Source organism: Lithobates pipiens, unplaced genomic scaffold (genome assembly GCF_037356315.1).
Source record: "Lithobates pipiens isolate NorthernLeopardFrog02 unplaced genomic scaffold, aLitPip1_a1.2 Scaffold_16, whole genome shotgun sequence".
Classification (NCBI taxonomy): Eukaryota; Metazoa; Chordata; class Amphibia; order Anura; family Ranidae; genus Lithobates; species Lithobates pipiens.
The window spans coordinates 127,051,610-127,070,025 of record NW_027507748.1 but is presented as its reverse complement, the minus strand read 5'-3'; the positions used below and the strand labels follow the sequence as shown (position 1 = coordinate 127,070,025).

The window sequence follows — 18,416 nt, the reverse complement described above, 5'->3', positions numbered from 1 at the left end:
TAACACTGGGAGGGCGTACAGTGACGTCCTCCCAGAATCCTGTTCTCACACATCCCCTGGGGCTCGCACCCAGGAACATCCGTGATCACTGTAAATGGATCACGGTAAATGGCCGCTGATAGCGGCCGTTTATCACGTGATCGCTCCGTCATCCACCCATGCTCAGCCATCCCTCTATGCTCAGCCATACTCTACAATACTCTACAATACTATGCAATACCCTGCTATACTCTGCAATACTCTGCAATACTCTGCAATACCCTGCTATACCCTGCTATACCCTGCTATAACCCTGCAATACTCTGCAATCCCCTGAAATACTCTGCAATCCCCTGAAATACTCTGCAACCCCCTGAAATACTCTGCAATACCCTACAATACTCTGCAATACCCTACAATACTCTGCTATACCCTACAATACTCTGCTATACCCTACAATACTCTGTTATACCCTACAATACTCTGCAAAACCCTGCAATACTCTGCAATACCCTGCAATATTCTGCAATACCCTGAAATACTCTGTAATACCCTGAAATACCCTGAAATACTCTGCAATATCCCACAATACTCTGCAATACCCTGCCATACTCTGCAATACCCTGCCATAATCTGCCATACAATGCAATATTCTGCCAAAGGCTACAATACTCTGCCATACTCTGCATTACCCTGCCATACTCTGCCATACCCAGCCATACTAAGTCATACTCAGCAATACCCTGCAATACCCTTCCATACTCAGCCATACCCAGCAATACCCTGCCATAATCAGCCATACCCAGCCATGCTCAGCCAAACTCGGCTGTACGTGGCCAGGCTGTGGAAGTCTCACACATGTGGTATCGCCATACTCAGGAGGAGTAGGAGAATCTATTTTGGGGTGTAATTTTTGGTATGTACATGCTATGGGTTAGAAATATTGTATAAATGGACAACTTTGTGTTAAAAAAATGCGTTTTAACCACATCCCGCCCGCCGTCATAGGACGTCCTTGATTTTGTGTGGGAATATCTGAATGATGCCTACAGCTACAGGTATCAGATTCAGATATCAGCTTTTTCAGACAGCGATTCCCTACACCATAAGAATGATCATAGCGGCTGTTCCGCTGCTTGATCGTTCTTACAGGAGGCAAGAGGGGATGCCTCCCCCCTCCCGTTGCCCTCCGGTGCTTCTATCAACTCACCGTTATGATCAAAGACAGGATCGTTTTTTTTTTTTTTATTTCAGGCTTCCCAGCCTACCTAGAGGTGAGATGTGACCCCATATCTCACTGTAAAGAGGACCTATCATGCCATATTCCTATTACAGGGGATGTTTACATTCCTTGTAATAGGAATTAAAGTGATCAAAAAATTTATTTTTTGGAAAAAAAGTGTCAAACTAAAATCAATAAAGTAAAATGAACAATAAACATTTATTTTTTTAAAGCGCCTCTGTTCCCGTGTGCTTGCATGCAGAAACGAACACATACGTAAGTAAGTGTTCAAACCACACATGTGAGGTATCGCTGCGAACGTTAGAGCGAGAGCAATAATTTTGGCCCTAGACCTCCTCTGTAACTCAAAACATTTAACCAGTAAAAAAATTTAAAGCATCGCCTATGGGGATTTTTAAGTAGCAAAGTTTGGCGCCATTCCACAAACATGTGAAATTTTGAAGGGTGACATGTTAGGTATCTATTTACTCAATGTAACTTCATCTTTCACATTATGTAAAAACATTGGGCTAAGTTTACTGTTTTTTTTAAAGCACAAAACAAAAAAAAAACGCGTTCCGAAAATTGGTGCGCAAATACCATGCGAGATACAAAGTTGCAATGACCGCCATTGTATTCTCTAGGGTCTTTGCTAAAATTATATATATCATGTTTTGGGGTTCTATGTTATTTTCTAGCAAATAAATGATGATTTTTACATGTAGAAGAGAAATGTCAGAATTGTCCTGGGTGCTCCAGAACACCTGAAGGTGCTCCCTGCATGTTGGGCCTCTGTATGTGGCCACGCTGTGTAAAAGTCTCACACATGTGGTATCATAATATTTGGTAGTAATAGCAGAATGTATTTTGGGGTGTAATTTGTGGTATGCATATGCTGTGTGTGAGAAATAACCTGCTAATATGACAATTTTGTGGGGAAAAAAAGAAAAAAAAATCTTTATATTGCAAAGAATTGTGGGAAAAAATTACAACTTCAAAAAACTCATCATGCCTCTTACTAAATACCTTGGAATGTCTTCTTTCCAAAAAGGGGTCATTTGGACGGTATTTGTACTTTTCTGGCATGTTAGGGTCTCAAGAAATGAGCTAGGCTGTCAGTACTTCAGGTGTGATCAATTTTCAGATATTGGCACCACAGCTTGTGGACTCTATAACTTTCACAAAGACCAAATAATATCCACCAATTTGTACTTATTTTTATCAAAGATATGTAGTAGTATTTCATTTTGGCCAAAATGTATGAAGAAAAATTACTAATTTGCTAAATTTTATAACAGAAACAAAGAAAAATTCTTTTTTTTTACAGAATTTTCTGTCTTTTTTTCTTTTATAGTGCAAAAAATAAAAAAGAAAGCTCTATTTGTGTGAAAAAAATACAACAATTTCATGTGGGTACAGTGTTGTATGACTGAGTAATTGTCATTCAAAATGTGAGAGCACCGAAAGCTGAAAATTGGTCTGGTTAGGAAGGGGGTTTAAGTGCCCAGTGGTCAAACTAAATGGAAACTTGCTGCCAAAATGAACACTGCCACTGATGTAAATAATGAGAGTGGACTGTATATCTCTTATAGTTCGTTAGGGGGCGCTACTGGCTTCCTACACATTGGTACCAAAGCCAGTTCCACCACATGGCAACATACCAGAAGAAACATATTCTCATGCGCATTATCGATATTTAAATTGATTCCTAAAATGAGTCGGTAATGAAAAAATAAAAACAGACAGTGACACTGAAACTCTCTTTTGTCAGCCTGCCCACTCATACCCGGAAGTGTCCGCTCGCAGCGAGGCTTAGAACGCAGCGTCATGTAACGTCATCACGGCGGACCTGGCCTGCGTGTCGCTCTGGGGTGAGAGCCAGGAGGGTCACAGGAACTCAAATTACCTGGGACGAACAAAGGTAAGAGCCTGGAATATAGGGGGCGGAGGTGTTGTTGTTGTTGCTGTGAGGCGGGGGGCATGCGTGACAACCAACGAATTGGCATGAACGGTGTTTTCAGAGACCTGCCCTGCCAGTTAAAGGGGCATGTCTGCTGATAACCCAGGAGTGCAGCACCAGGCTGAGGGCTCTGTGTATGATGTGTGAAGCCCCCCACCTCCCAGTACTGTCAGGTTTGAAGGCTATTTGTGTCCTGTGGCGAGTGAATGTAAGTGCAATGTATAGTGTGGTCGCTCATAGGAACTCTCAGGGCCTGTGCACCCCAATTCTTGTTGGATTCCTGTACATTTTGGGACCACAGATTGGTTGCAGGAGATGCCCAGTGCTGAGGGAAGGGTCACAACATAAAGGCACGTTTCCCTCTGGTGCCATTAGGGCAGCCTATTCATTCCAGTGGGCTGCCAAATAAACAGGAACACTCAATGCGTTCTGTAGGCATGATTATTTATATTGCTGCCCACCAAACCACATGATACTCTCTCTGGTACCAATGCGTTTAGGTGGGTGTGAATGCACCTGTGTTTGCGAAATGCATCAGGTGTCATTGTAAATGAATGCACATCCGCAGAGGAAAAACTCGCACCGCCAGTAGTGTGAACAAGCCTTGAGGCACAGCAGTGCTGAGATCCCTGTGCTGCCAGTGCACCTCTCTCACAGACCGGAGCAATCGAATAATTGTTGTGAGTGGGCAGAGCCTGATAGAGGTCTCTGATAGACTAGTTCCCCATCAGATCCGCCTGCGTTGTGGTTGGAAGTGGGCAGATTCCATAGCTGTTAACCCAATAGTGACTATGGAATCCGTGTGCTGCTGACATCAGGACATCTGTATGGGGAAGGAGACTCAGCATCCACCCACCATCCAAGTTCAGCCCACATCATTGTTTGCTAGGATATAAGGATGAGCTTAGGCGTGTTCGCAAACAGCACCTGCAAAGCCCGCCAAGAAGTCAGCACTGCACAGCGCTAATCACAAGCAGTGAGACATTGTCCTGATGTGCGGCTGCAGAGATCGGGAAATGTCTCACTGCTTGTGATTGGTGCTGTGCAGTGTCGACTTCCTGGCAGGCTCTGCACGTGCTGTTTGCGAACACGCCAGAGCTCATCCTTACTAGGATACTGGCAACCTGTATCCTAGTAACCAGTGAAGGAAATACAAAACACATTCACTGAAATGTATTAAGAGTGCTACATTTGGCTGTCAGTCTCAAGGAGAGCAGAGCCTGATGGGGAACTCCACCCATTGTCTGTGTACCCTTACTTAATTGGCTGCTAGAAACCAGTAAAGAAAATACAAAACAATACCAAAAGTTAAGGAGCTTAAGAAAATTAAGTTAGCAGTTACAAATACTGTAGATGCCGACTTTTAATATAAGGACATTTATCTGTACAAGGATCTAGCTTTGTCGTCACCCGAGCCGATTCTTCAATCAGCTTCGGGTCCAGGGGCCAGCATCTTGAATAAGGGAAAACCGCAGTGAAGCCTTGTAGCTTCACAGCTGGTTTTCCACTGTGCATGAGCAAGCCACGCTACCCTTTGTGAATGTTTCCACGAAACTGTGATATGTCCTAGAAAGCTGTGGGGCAAGGAGGGGAGGACTGAACTTCTGACCGGAAGTGGGAGGAGGTACCTGTCAAAACTGGGTACCCACTCCCCCAAAAAAGTGGCAACTGTGGCAGAGAAGAAGGGAATATATGTAAATGAGCAAAACGCCCCTTTTGGGTGAAGTTATGCTTTAAAGCAGAACTAAATACAAGGAAGCTGCCATGTCTGGCATGAACTTTAGGCTGGGTTCACACCTCCAACGGATGCGGCTCGCTGCAGGGGTTCGGTGTGTCCATGTTCTCTGTTTCGGGGACGAATTGGGGCTGAATTTTTGTCTAAATTCGGCCTTGAAACAGAGCGCAAGCCGCAACAAATATGTGAGCTGGCTCCATAGAGAACAAATCACAATCACAATCTCGGCCCGCTCCCTCTTCACTGGCTATGATTGACAGTAGTGGGAGCCACTGGCTCCCACTGCTGTGTCTCAGCCAATGAGGAGGGGGAGACTCGGGAGAGCTTCTGCTCTTGTGCACACCTGTGTATTGGGATCTGGTAAGTATAAGGGAAGGCTGAGGGAGAAGCTGCCCCCTGAAGGTTTTTTACATTTATGCATTGAATGCATGAAAGTAAAAAAACTTGCAGCTTTTACAACTACTTTAACATTTGTGGTGTCTTGCCAGGCAAACCACCTTGTCCCTATGTTGATGAGGACAAGGGCCTCTTCCCCACAACCTTAGCCTGGTGGTTGTGGGGGGAGGGCTTATTGCACTCTGGAAGCCCCTTTAACAATAAGGGGAGGGGCCCAGATTCCCCCATGTGAATGAGTAAGCTAGGCCATAAATTAGAGGTCGACAGATATGGGTTTTTGTCTAGCCGATGCCGATATTTAGAAATCATGGTGGCCGATATATGATGCAGATTTTTTTTTGGCCCGATATGTTAGGCCCATTTTTTTTTTCCCTTCATCTCATAAAATCTAACAGTTATGCCTTGTTTTCACTGAGCGGTTCGGTTTGGTACAGTACGCTATTTTGAGTGTTTCCATTATGAAAGCGGCCCAAACAACCGAACCATACCACACCATTCAGGGTCCTGCCTCAGATGTGGCGCCATAGAAAATGGTATGGTACGGTTAGGGCGGAGCTACGATACATTCCACTGATTGGCAGACGTTTTTCTGTCCGCCAATCAGTGTGACGCAACGCTAGGCGTTTTTTCGGAACCCTGTATGGGCCTTGGTGGTCCGATTTGCAGTAGAAATGCTCACCTGAATAGGCCGGACCATTCTAACCCTTCCAAACTGTACCAACCCAAACTGATCCGCTCAGTGGAAATGAGGCATTAGACACCTTTCACACTGGGGTGTTTTTCAGGCACTTTTGGGCTAAAAATAGCACCTGTAAGGTGCCTGAAAAAAGGCTCCACTGCAGTTTGTGTGAAAGCCGGAGTGCTTTCACACTGAGGTGATGCGCTGGCAGGACGTTAAAAAAAAAAAAGTCCTGCAAGCAACACCTTTGGAGCGGTTTATACCGCTTCTCCACCACTTCTGCCCATTGAAATGAATGGGCACCGCTGCCGAAGGGCCTGCAATGCAATTTGGCAGCAGCGCTTCACGGGCGCATTTAACCCCTTCCTCGGCTGCTAGCTGGGTTATAAATGCCCCGCTAGCAGCTGAATAGCGCCGCTAAAATGATGGTAAAGCGCTGCTTAAACTAGCAGCGTTTTACCGTCAACGCCTGCCCGCTCCAGTGAGAAAGCAGCCTTAAGTGATACAGAAAATGTCTTACATTTAAACATTTATTAAACAAAACAAACCTCCAATCAGTTCACTTGTATGTATAATTTAGATTAAAAAAAAAAAACATTATATATATATATATATATATATATATATATATATATATATATATATATATATATATATATATATATATATATATATTAAATACACAAAAACAGGTAATCAAAACTTTTGGATGAAAAAAAAAATGGGCTAACTTTACTGTTTTAGTTGTTTTTTTTTTTCTAAATCATTCGTGTATTTTTCCCCAAAAAATTGCGTTTGAAAGACAACTGCTATTTTATTCCCTAGGGTCTCTGCTAAAAAAATATATATAATTTTTGGGGGTTCTAAGTGATTTTCTAGCAGAAAATACAGGATTTTTACTTGTAAGCAACAAGTGTCAGAAAAGATTTAGTCTTTAAATGGTTAAACTGAGAACTCCTACACATCAAGCTCAGTTCATTCATAAGTATAAACATTGTATCTCTTTGGTCTTTTCTTGGCAGACTGCCCAGATAGGAGAAGTCTCCATGGAAGAATTCAGGCAACTTGTATTGACTTCTATTACTGTTTATAATCGGCCTATGCCGATTAATTAAAAAACGTCAAATATTGGCCTATATATCGGTCGACCTCTACCATAAATTATGCTATTTTCTTTCCTTCAACAACTGGTTGAAGGAAAGAATATTCCTTAGTACTGACTGACTGTATTGATGAGGGATTCCCTTTTGCAGCGCTATCGTTTACTGCCGGTGGGAGCTAATACTTACCTGAGCCTCATCTCTCTCCAGCAGTGTCCACGAGTACCTTGGCCGTCTGAGACGGTCCCCCCGATTGACTGACTGACTTTGACAGCAGCAGGAGCCAATGGCACTGCTGCTGTCTCTCAGCCAATCAGGAGAGAGAGGGGGTAGAGCCAGGTCGGGGCTCTGTGTCTGAATGGACACAGGGAGCTGTAACTCGGCTCAGGTGTCCCCATAGCAAGCTGTGGGGGCACTTGACAAGAGGGAGGATCTGGGCTTCTCTGTGCAAAACCACTGCCTAGAATAGGTAAGTATAACACGTTTGTTATTTTTATAGAAAAAAAAAAATGAGACTTTACATAGGACAGTGATGGCGAACCTCGGCACCCCAGATGTTTTGGAACTACATTTACCATGATGCTCATGCACTCTGCAGTGTAGCTGAGCATCATGGGAAATGTAGTTCCAAAACATCTGGGGTGCCAAGGTTAGCCATCACTGACATAGGACTTTAGGCTCCATTCACACCCGAGGGTATCGATTTACTGGCATTTTTTAAGCTTTTTTTTTTTTTTAACGTTTTACAGCAGCCAATAGAAAGGACTAGGGGGAAGAGAGGGGAAGGAAGTTAGGGGTGGAGAGCTGCTATTTGGGGCTCTGTTCACAACTTCTTTTTGGCGACAGGCGACCCTTGATTCTGTTTGCACAATTTGTTGGTCGACAATCGTGGCAATATCGCACCACAAATGCAGTGCCATTGGTGGTGACGGGAACCACACGAGGGTCCTGCGATATGCCATGATTCGTTGCAATTCTATGGAAGTCTATATGGCCAAAAATGCTTGTACTCTGCCAAAGAGAAGCTTATGTACCATTTTGCTTCAGGTGACAGAATTCCCATACAGTATGTGAACAGGGGCCATTGAAATGAATAGGATTTGACTTGTCGAGCGTTTTGGAACTTCAATCAGAAAATCCTTCAGGTATGAATGGGGCCTTAATGCCCCAGAGTGTAAAGTCGTATCAAAGTCGGACTCCAAAGTTGCACGACTTTGGAGTCGGGCTAGTGTAAACCGAGCCTTTATGCATGATGAATGAAACACACTTTGAGGGAGAAAATGAATGCCATTTGGAAAAACAAATGACACACTGTGCAGAAATTGATGTTTTTTTTCCCCCCCACTTGTCCTCACTATACTGTGACTCGTCCTTTAGGGCTGGCTCACACCATAGAAACGCAGTCCGGGTGCATTCCGGATGTGTTTTTGCGAGAGCAGTTTTGATGCTCTTCCGTGCATCAAGAGGGTCCTTGGTGCATTTTGGTGTGTTTGATGCATTTTACCATGTTCCTGCACAGTTCAGTGCAGAAAAAATGCAGTGTGTTTTTCACTTTTTTTTTTTTTTTTGGAACGCAGTGGAACTGACCGCACTGGTGTGAACTATGCCATTGGAAATATAACCTACTATGCATGCATTTTTGATGCAGAAAAAAATGCACCGGACTACGTATGGTGTAAATTGGCCCTTACAGAGTACTTTGGGCAATGGGCTCTGCTGACTATTGATCACAAATAAGCCATAGAACACAATACAATGCTAAAAGATTTGCTGTAGTAGTTGGAATATATTTAGGTGGGGGCAGCTGTAATGTCTTGTGACTCCATTTCTGTAACCGTCAGCGATGAATTATCATTAGTACGGCGGTGGCTCATCAGTGTGCTGGTTTCTTCCTGTCTTTCTTGTCTGTCTCTTTCTGCCTGGCTTGTTTTTGTGCTTTAGACCTCATAGATGCTAAAATTAGCTGGTAGCACTGTGTAAACACCATTTGCATAGAATGCATAGAATGTCTGATGAGTTATGCAAGTAAAATTTGTTCATAATACCACACCTACAGTGGATATAAAAAGTCAACACACCCCTGTTAAAATGTCAGGTTTCTGTGATGTAAAAAAAATAAATTAGACAAAGATAAATAATTTCAGAACTTTTTTAGGCTGGCCATACACTATACAATTTTCTTGTTGAACTTTCCTTTAGATTTACCAAAACCATATAATGAGGTCAAACCTAAACCCTTTCAATTTGTATTTTATCAGGCAGGCCCTTGCACTACATAGTTTAAGGTAAATCGAAAGGAAATGGAATAATAAAATTGTATAGTGTATGGACCGCTTTAATGTGAACAACAAACTGAAAGCGGTTGTAAACCTCTGCACTTTTTTTTTTTTCTTACTGCAAGACAAAAGCATAATGTGCTAGTATGTATCACATGCTAGCACCTTGTGAAACTTACCTCAAAACGAAACCTTCCAGCGATGCGATGTTATCGCTGGAGACTGAGTCCATATTCACCCAGTCTTCCTTCCGGGTTTGCACGGGCGGCCGTTCTTTCAGAGCGCATGCCCCAGTGATTTCATTGGCTGCATGTACAGTAAATATCTCCTAAATGGTGCATTGGGATATAATTACACTACCTATAGGTAAGCCTTATTATAGGCTTACCTATCGGTAAATTTAAAGATGGACGTTTCTTCCTCTTAAAATTTTGTAGTTGGAGGGAAGTAAAAATAAAAAAAATAAAATAATATGGTTGCATAAGTGTGCACACCCTTAAACTATCAGCATGGTGCATCTTGACTCTAAGCCCTTGTACACACGGTCGGACATTCTGACAACCAAATCCGTTGGATTTTGGCCGACGGATTTTGTCCGAAACTGTTGCATACACACGGTCGGACAAAATTGTCGGAAAATCCGATCGTTCAGAACGTGATGACGTTATTTCATTACGACGAGACTACGTTCAGGCTAGTAGCCAATAGCTTTGGTCTAGGAATTGAGCATGTGTGGCACTTTGTCCGATCGGAATTCTCTACACATGATCGGACAAAGTCCGATCGGATCATGTTGTCGGAAAATTTTATAGCCCGGCTGGAAAACTTGGTGCACAGCATTTTAATCGGATTCAGGTTTGGGCCATTCCAAAAAATGCATTTTCTTCTGGTGAAGCCATTCCTTGGTTGATTTGAATGTATGCTTTGGGTCGTTGTCATGCTGAAAGATGAAGTTCCTCTTCATGTTCAGCTTTCCAGCAAAAGGCTGAAGGTTTTGTGCCAATATTGACTGGTATTTAGAACTGTTCATAATTCCCTCTACCTTGAATAAGGCCCCTGTTCCAGCTGAAGAAAAACCGCCCCAAAGCATGATGCTGCCACCTCCATGCTTCACTGTTGGTATGGTGTTCTTTTGGTGATGTGCGGTGGTGTTTTTGTGCCAAACATATCTTTTAGAACTATGGCTGAAAAGTTAAACTTTGGTTTCATCAAACCATAACACATTTTCCCACATGCTTTTAGGAGACTTCAGATGTGAGTTGCAAAAGTTTCTCCGGGCTTGGATGTTTTTCTTGGTAAGAAAAGACTTCTTGCCACTCAACCCCATAACCCCGACATATGAAGAATACGGGAGATTGTTTTCACATGTACCACACAGCCAGTGTCAGATATTCCTGCAGCTCTTTTAATGTTGCTGTAGGCCTCTTGGCATCCTCCCTGACCAGTTGTCTTTGAGTTTTCTTTTCATCAATTTTGGAGGGACTTCTTGGTAATTTCACTGTTGTGCCATATTTTGTCCACTGATGCCTGTCTTCACTGTGTTCCATCGTATATCTAATGTCTTGGAAATTATTTTGTGCCAAATGATACCTTGTAACAATGAGATCCCTCTGATGCTTTGGAAGCTCTCTGCGGAACATAGCTTTTGCTTTAGGATTTGACTAAGAAAAGGAAAGACCTACTAGAACAGCTGAACTTTGTTTTGGGTTTAATTAGAGGCACTTTACACTGATACTAAACACAGTAATATGAAAATAGTTCATGTGCCCCTGCATTGCCCACAGCTTCTTTTTACATTTAAATACTGCCGCTACCTTTTTTGGCGGATCTGTATGCCACGGACACGTGTTAAACTGCAGGATCTGCCCGAGTGCTGAGTGTTCAGGTAGGAGGAGATTTCCACTACCTTTATATACCTTCCACTCCCATAACTACTTTCCTTGTGCTGTTATGGGAGGCGGATCATCCATCAATCAAGATATGACATCCCAACCACTGTTCTTTTTTAGTTACCGGGCATGGAGGAGGGAGGGAGGGACTGGGCTGTCATTTAGGATGTGTATACACACCCACATGCGTGATGTCAATATGTGACCTGAAAATCTCAGTTCAAAAACAAAATATTCTCTCCAGCAATAGAGACCAAACTAAGCATGTGCAGGGGGACCAATCTGACTGTGTCTTAACTGGCCTTGCCTGGAGAGACCCTGCAGGAGGGTGAGGATCTGTGCATACAGGATCAAAGAGCTTTTTTTACACAATGGAGGAATATCCCCTTAAGTTCCACAGTATAACAAGCAAGCTATTCTTCATATACAGACTGATTTTACTGTTGTAGGTTTAGTAACACTCTAACCACTTGCGAACCAACCACCGTTGTTATACTTCGGTATTTTGATGTAGAATACCGGGCTTATGGCAGCAGAAAACTGCGATAACCCCTGTATTTTCTTTAATGGCGGGTGGTCCTCTTTCAGATAAAAGTGGTCTCCACGGCAGATTCGCCATGAGATGACCCTCTTATAGCTGGGTATGTAGCTGTGTTCAGAATTAAGCTATCAGGAGGTCTAGGGCTAGAATTATTGTTCTCGCTATACCGATCGGACGATACCTCAAATGTGTGGTTTGAACACCGTTTTCATATGTGGGCGCTGCTCATGTATGTGTTCACATCTGTATGCGAGCTGGGTGGGGGGGCGCATTTAAAAAAATAAAATAAAATAATGTATTTCACCTTTTTTATTTTTTATTGTACTGTTCTTTTTTAAAAAAAAAAAAAAAACACTTTTATTCCTATTACAAGGAATGTACACATTCCTTGTAATAGAAAAAAAGCATGACAGGACCTCTTAAATATGAGATCTGGGGTCAAAAAGACTTCAGATCTCATATTTACACTAAAATGCAAAAAAGAGTTGCTTTAAGAGCTATGGGCAGAAGTGACGTTTTAACATTGCTTCCGCTCTGCAGTGGTATGGAAACGGGTGGGGACCATCTTCCCCTCACTTGTCTCCATTCCAAGCCAGGGAGAGGATGTGATTGCCTCCGCCGCTACCAACGGCTCCGGAGAGCAGCGGGGGACCTCTCACGCCGCCGATAAAAGTGATCTTGCGACGAATCAGCCGCAGAGACCACTTTTATCCGAAACCAGACCGCTCACTGAAGAAGAGGATATGGGGGTTGCGGTGGTTAGCTGCTGCCATAACAGTGCTATCCATCTTCAAAGTGCCGACATAGGTCGGCGTGAGCCAGTACTGAAGTGGTTAACTGGGGTGTGTAGACTTTATACCCATTATAGAGATTTGTTTTTGCACTGTCTAGGAGAGTATACAGCCCCATACACACTATTAGATTTTCCGCAGATTTTTGTCTTCAGTTTTACCAAAACCATGTAGTGCAAGGGTCTGCCTGATTGCATACGAATTGAAACTCTTAAGGTTTGACCTCCATTGTATGGTTTTGGTAAATCTGAAGACAAAAATCTGCAGAAAATCTAATACAGTAGTGTGTATGGGGTCTAAGAGCTCATTGAAAATGAAGTCCAATGCAAGCTTACGCTTTCAGTTGACTCTTGAAAGTGTAGTATGCCTAAAGTTGAACTTGGTCACAAAAACGTTTTATACAAATATATACCTCAGTAGCAATGAGGGAAATAAATTATTATACAGGATTTATATAGCACCAACAGTTTACGCAGCACTTTACAATATAAAAGGGAGACAATACAGTTATAATACAATAAAATATAAGAGGATTGAGAGGGCCTTGCTCAGAAGAGCTTGCAATCTAATAGGGTGGGGCAGGTGGTACGAATGGTTTAAAAGGAATGAACTGATGGAAGTGGTAAAAGATTAGTTAGAAGCATGATTGGCTTCCCTGAAGATATGGGTTTTTAGGGATCGCCTGAAGGTAGCAAGAGTAGGGGATAACCGGACAGGTTGAGGTAGCGAGTTTCAGAGGATGGGAGAAGCTCTGGAGAAATCCTGAAGTCGAGCATGGGAGGAGGAGACAAGGGAGCTTGAGAGTAGGAAGTCTGGGGAGGAGCGGAGAGGATGGTTCGGGTGATATTGGAAGGCCAGATTTGTATGTTGTGGTTAGTATTTTGAATTTAATTTGCTGGGCGATTGGGAGCCAGTGTAGGGATTGGAGGAGAGGGTTTCCGGACGCTGAATGGTTAGGTAGGGTGGATAAGCCTGGTAGGAGCATTTATGATAGACTGAAGAGGGGATAACCTATGGAGAGGAAGGCCAATGAGAAGGGAGTTGCAGTAGTCAAGGCGATAGATAACAAGGAAGTGAATGAGGAGCTTGGTGGTTTCATTTGTTAAAAAGGGGCATATTTTATTTCATAAATGTTTTTTTTTATTTTATCAAAACGGAACATAACAATTAAGATTGTTGCAAATGGTACATATCGTAATAAAAAGCATTGTAAAGACATATAAAATAGGTTTTGTTCAAATCTTGATGGCCCAATCCAGCCTACCCCAAATGGGTTCATGCTGTAGGTCTGGGAGGTCACCACATTGAGCCACTAGTCAGTCTGTACAACTATAACTAAGGGAACAACATTGGGAAGGGGGAGGGTAAAAGGGGCACATTTTAGAGATGTTACGGGTGAATTATTCAAACGTTTGACGCCGACAGAGGCATTCTGACTATTAAAGTGGTTCCCTGTAAAGTGGCACATCTGTACTGTGTATTCAACCTGCTGCAGCAAAAATGACATTTGTAAAGCCAAAAAAATAAATTTTCCCTACAAGCTTTCTTTATTTTATAAACAACGGCTTGGGGAGCCAGTCTGTATGATGAAGCCACAATTTAGTACACTCGGAACAAGATTGGAGATTTTTTTTGGATAAATTCTGGTGTCTGTTTCGCAGACTTTGGAGAGAAGTATCGGATGCAGAAAAATTGGGCTTTGGGTGTTGGTGGTGCCTTCACACCGTAACCCTGTAGAGGTACTCTTGATGAAAGCAAGAATTGACCTTGCTGTGAAAAATTGGAATTATATGCACATGTCAAACAGGTGCAGAAAAATTGGCCCTTGGGTGTTAATTGTGCCCATGAAACCTAATACCAAAAAATGTCCACATCCCACAAACACTTAATCAGCTTGATAGCTGCTGCTAATCGAGGAATCATTCATTTTGATAAAGGTCAGCCGGTAAACAGAGTCTGTGAACGGACGCACTCTTTTATTTGTCACAAAACCTCTGGCAGCACTGTATGCCCGTTCGGAAATCACGCTGGATGCAGGGCTGCTCAACTGCATATTGGGCAAGTTCTGGCCAGTGGTCTATCCTCATGACCCAGTAACCCAGTGGATGATCAACTGGAATGCTCTCCATGTCTGTTTTCACCCCTAGATAATCTCCCACCATATAATACAGATGCTGCGGATGGTATATGGGAGCTCAATAAATTAGATACGCTGAGCTAAAAAATTACACTAGAGCTGCACAATTAATCGTCAAGAATCATTATTGTGATCTTGACTAAAGTGTTTCACAATTCTTTCTATGCAAAGAATTCTCTCTGCTCTTCTGAAGCCACAGCCTTCAAAAGAAGGAAGAGAAAAACTGGGCAGTCTGCCAAGAATCAAAACATTCTTTATCAGTTGAACTTAAGTATAAACATTGTAACAATTTGTCAATGGAATAGAGTTTGTGTGTAAGTGAAAAAAGTTTAAACACTAAACCTTTTTCTGACATTTGTTGGTTTCAAGTAAATATTTTTTTTTTGTAGACACCCTAGAGAATAAAATGGTGTTTAAACTCAGCTCTAAATGCCTGTTGCTAGGGGGTCCCTCGTAGTCTGCCTCCTTCAGTGCCTGGGCTGGTGACATCACTTCCCCTCAGCTCAGCTCTGCCCCCTTCCTCCTGTCAATCACCTGGGGCACATGACAGGTCCCAGATAACTGCACGGCCACTCGCGGTTCGCGGCGCCGCTCGCGCATGCTAAGTTGGTGCCCGGCTGTGAAGCCACAACCGGATGCCCACAGTTGCAATGCCGGCGCCGCCAAGCTGAGGGGGGGATGAGCGGGGCTTTGTTCCCCCGCATTGATGGACTCTGGGACAGGTAAGTGTCTGATTTATTAAAAGTTTGTAGCTGCTGACTTTTTTAATTAAATTTTTTTTTTTTTACGGGAACTCCTCTTTAAGGTCTACTCTCACAAGAGGTCCATAGCTTGGTGACAGAGCATTATATTCCCCACTCCTTTCTATTCTGTGGCTAATTTATTGCTCCCTAATTGGTCACGTTACTTAGCAAATGTTTATTGGGCACAGCTGCTCCCCTTCATCGGTTGTCCCCATGGAAAACCGATTTCCATGGGGGTGCTCCCGAGCCCCGCTTATGCTTCCATTGACACAGACGGCGGGACTCAGCCCCGCCCACATCTCCATTGTCACTGGATTTATGTGACCGCAGCAGGAGCTGGAACAGATGGGCTCAGGTAAGAAAAAGAGGGTGCTCTGGGGGCAGCTGCAGCAAGGAAGGTTTTTCACCCTAATGCATAGAATGCATTAAGGTGAAAAACCATAAGACTTTACAATCACTTTAATATCAGTTGATGGAGAGTCCACATAAACTCATTGTCTAACGGTGAAACTAGGCCGCACATGTAATGTGCAATTGTCCCTTTGTGGTCGCCAATTATGTTGCCCAAATCTATAAATTTTCCTGATATGCTTTGGTTAATGAGAGTTCTTATCCAGAAGTGAAAGCTTCAACACAACAACGACAACAAATTTATTGGCAATGCATACTAGCTCATTATGCCCTTTGTCTTACATGATTTGTTTTTTATTTTTATAGGGTTTACAACCTCTTTAATAGAGCTCTAACACCTTACTGAATACAAACAATGAGAGAGAAAAGACATAAGACAAAAATTTAGATATAAGTGCAACGAATATATTGCCATGAAACTACAAATGAGGGCCCCATTCTTTCTATTCAAATCTTAAGAGTGGCTAATTCTCAACCCTTCTTTTTCAATACTTCGCACAAGTCAGCCCCTATTTTGTTTGGTAGGGAGAATTAGGTATGCCAGTTTGTGACCTTTTTCAGAGAACTTAAAGCAGAGTTCCACTCAAAAATGGCATGTCATTTTTTGGGGGGCTGATGCCCTGTTTTTAGAGGCATCCAGCTCCCACTTCCTCCCAGGACTCAGGGGCGCTGGAAACAAGTTCACTTCTCCCCCCTTCCTCCCTGCAAACTTCTGGGACATGTCACAGGTCCCAGAAGATTGCCCGGCCAATCGCAGCATGCAGCGCAGCTCGTATAGTGCATGCCCGGCTGTGAAGCCACAGCTGGGCACCCACAGTAGTGATGCCGGCACCACAGAGAGGAGTGGGGCTTCGCTCACCCACATCGCTGGACCGTGGGACAGGTGAGTGTCCGGTTATTAAAAGTCAGCAGCTACATTTTTTTGTTGCTCCTGACTTTTAAATGGGTGGAACTCCACTTTAAGTATCCATGACAGGTTGGCCACCTTTACTGCATATCTAAATCCTTTGAGGGATTCTTTGAAGTGAATATTCATAGAATAAAAGAGGTTTGGGTTCCATTGTTTAGATAAACTAAATCCGTCCCCGAATTGTCAGTGAAAAACCTTCTCACATACAGTAGTAATAATTTGAGTATTCCCCCTATCAACTTAACCACTTGCTTACTGGCCACTTAAAGTGGAAGTAAACCCATCGATTTAAACAGTTAAAAAAAAAGGCATGCCGGGAATGCTAACTGCACATTGGCTGTGCTCTCAGCCAAACTATCAAACTATCCAATGGCTGTTGTCATAACGAATCACATGTGCAGCACCATAGCAGTTGAAGATTAAACAGAGGCAAAGATGGCAGCTTCCTTGGCTGAAAACGATAGGGGAGTTTACTTCCACTTTAAACCCCCCTCCTGCCCAGGCCAATTTTCAGCTTTCAGCGTTGATACAGTTTGAATGACAATCCCGCGGCCATACAACACTGTACCCAAATTAAATTTTTATAATTTTTTTTTCCACAAATAGAGCTTTCTTTTGGTGGTATTTAATTACAACTGGGAGTTTTATTTTTTGCAAAGCAAAATAAAATAAAATAAAATAAAAAATCATGTTTAATAGTTTGTTATAAAATTTTGCAAACAGGTAATTTTTCTCCTTCATTGAAATGCGCTGATGAGGCGGCACTGGTGGGCACAGATAAGGCAGTACTGATGGGCACAGATAAGGCAGTACTGATGGGCACAGATAAGGCAGTACTGATGGGCACAGATAAGGCAGTACTGATGGGCACAGATAAGGCAGTACTGATGGGCAAAGATGGGCACAGATAAGGTGGCACGGAGGGGTGGCACGGATGGGCACTGATAGGTACTACTGATGGGACTGATGGGCGGCACTGATGGGCACTGGTAGATGACACTGATGGGCACGGATATGTGGCACTGAGGTGCAGCACTGTTGTTGCGGCAAATTGTGGGCACTGATGGGTGGCACTGTGGGTAATCATGGGTGGCACTGTGGGCACTGAGTGGCACTTTCTTACACATAGGTGGCACTGGCAGGGGGCAGGTGGGCACTGATGAGCTGACTCCAGCTCGCCGTGATTGGGACTGATGTCCCTCTCACGGCCACCGGTGATCGGCTTTTTTTTTTCTCCTCGCGCTGTCAGCGCAAGGAGGAAAAATAGCCTATTACCGGCTCTGTTGTGATCACATGATAAGCTGTCATTGGCTGACAGCTGATCACGTGGTAAGGGGTCGGGCCCGACCCCTTGCTCCGATCTGTGATCAGGCGTATCTCATACACTCGCTGATCACAGAGTGCGCCGGGACTGCTTGTAAGACCCCTTTTACACGGGTCGACCGTTCAGGTCCACCTGTCAGTTTTTTCGGCGGACCTGAATGGATGCTTCATGTAAGTCTATGGAGTGATGGATATCAGTGGTAACCATGTCAGCTGACATCCGATCCGCTAAAATCAGACGAATGGCCCTACGTTCGCATCCGTCCTTGGCGGATCGAATCAGGTGAGATTTGATGACGCTGCCCGTATTTGTCCGATCTCTTC

At 43.4% G+C, this 18,416-nt stretch overlaps 1 protein-coding gene across 4 annotated transcripts in view; it reads left to right on the top strand.

The window, feature by feature from the left end:
* Positions 1-2,978: 2,978 nt before the first annotated feature.
* RABGEF1 (RAB guanine nucleotide exchange factor 1) overlaps positions 2,979-18,416 on the top strand; it is a 101,239-nt gene continuing 85,801 nt past the window's right edge. For 2 of the 4 annotated variants that reach the window (XM_077480444.1, XM_077480440.1), the window contains exon 1: positions 2,979-3,122. The gene's annotated coding sequence lies outside the window, so the exon portion shown is untranslated. Of the gene's footprint in view, positions 3,123-8,118; positions 8,217-18,416 lie in introns of all 4 variants that reach the window. The other 2 variants (XM_077480441.1, XM_077480443.1) reach the window with 2 other exon arrangements.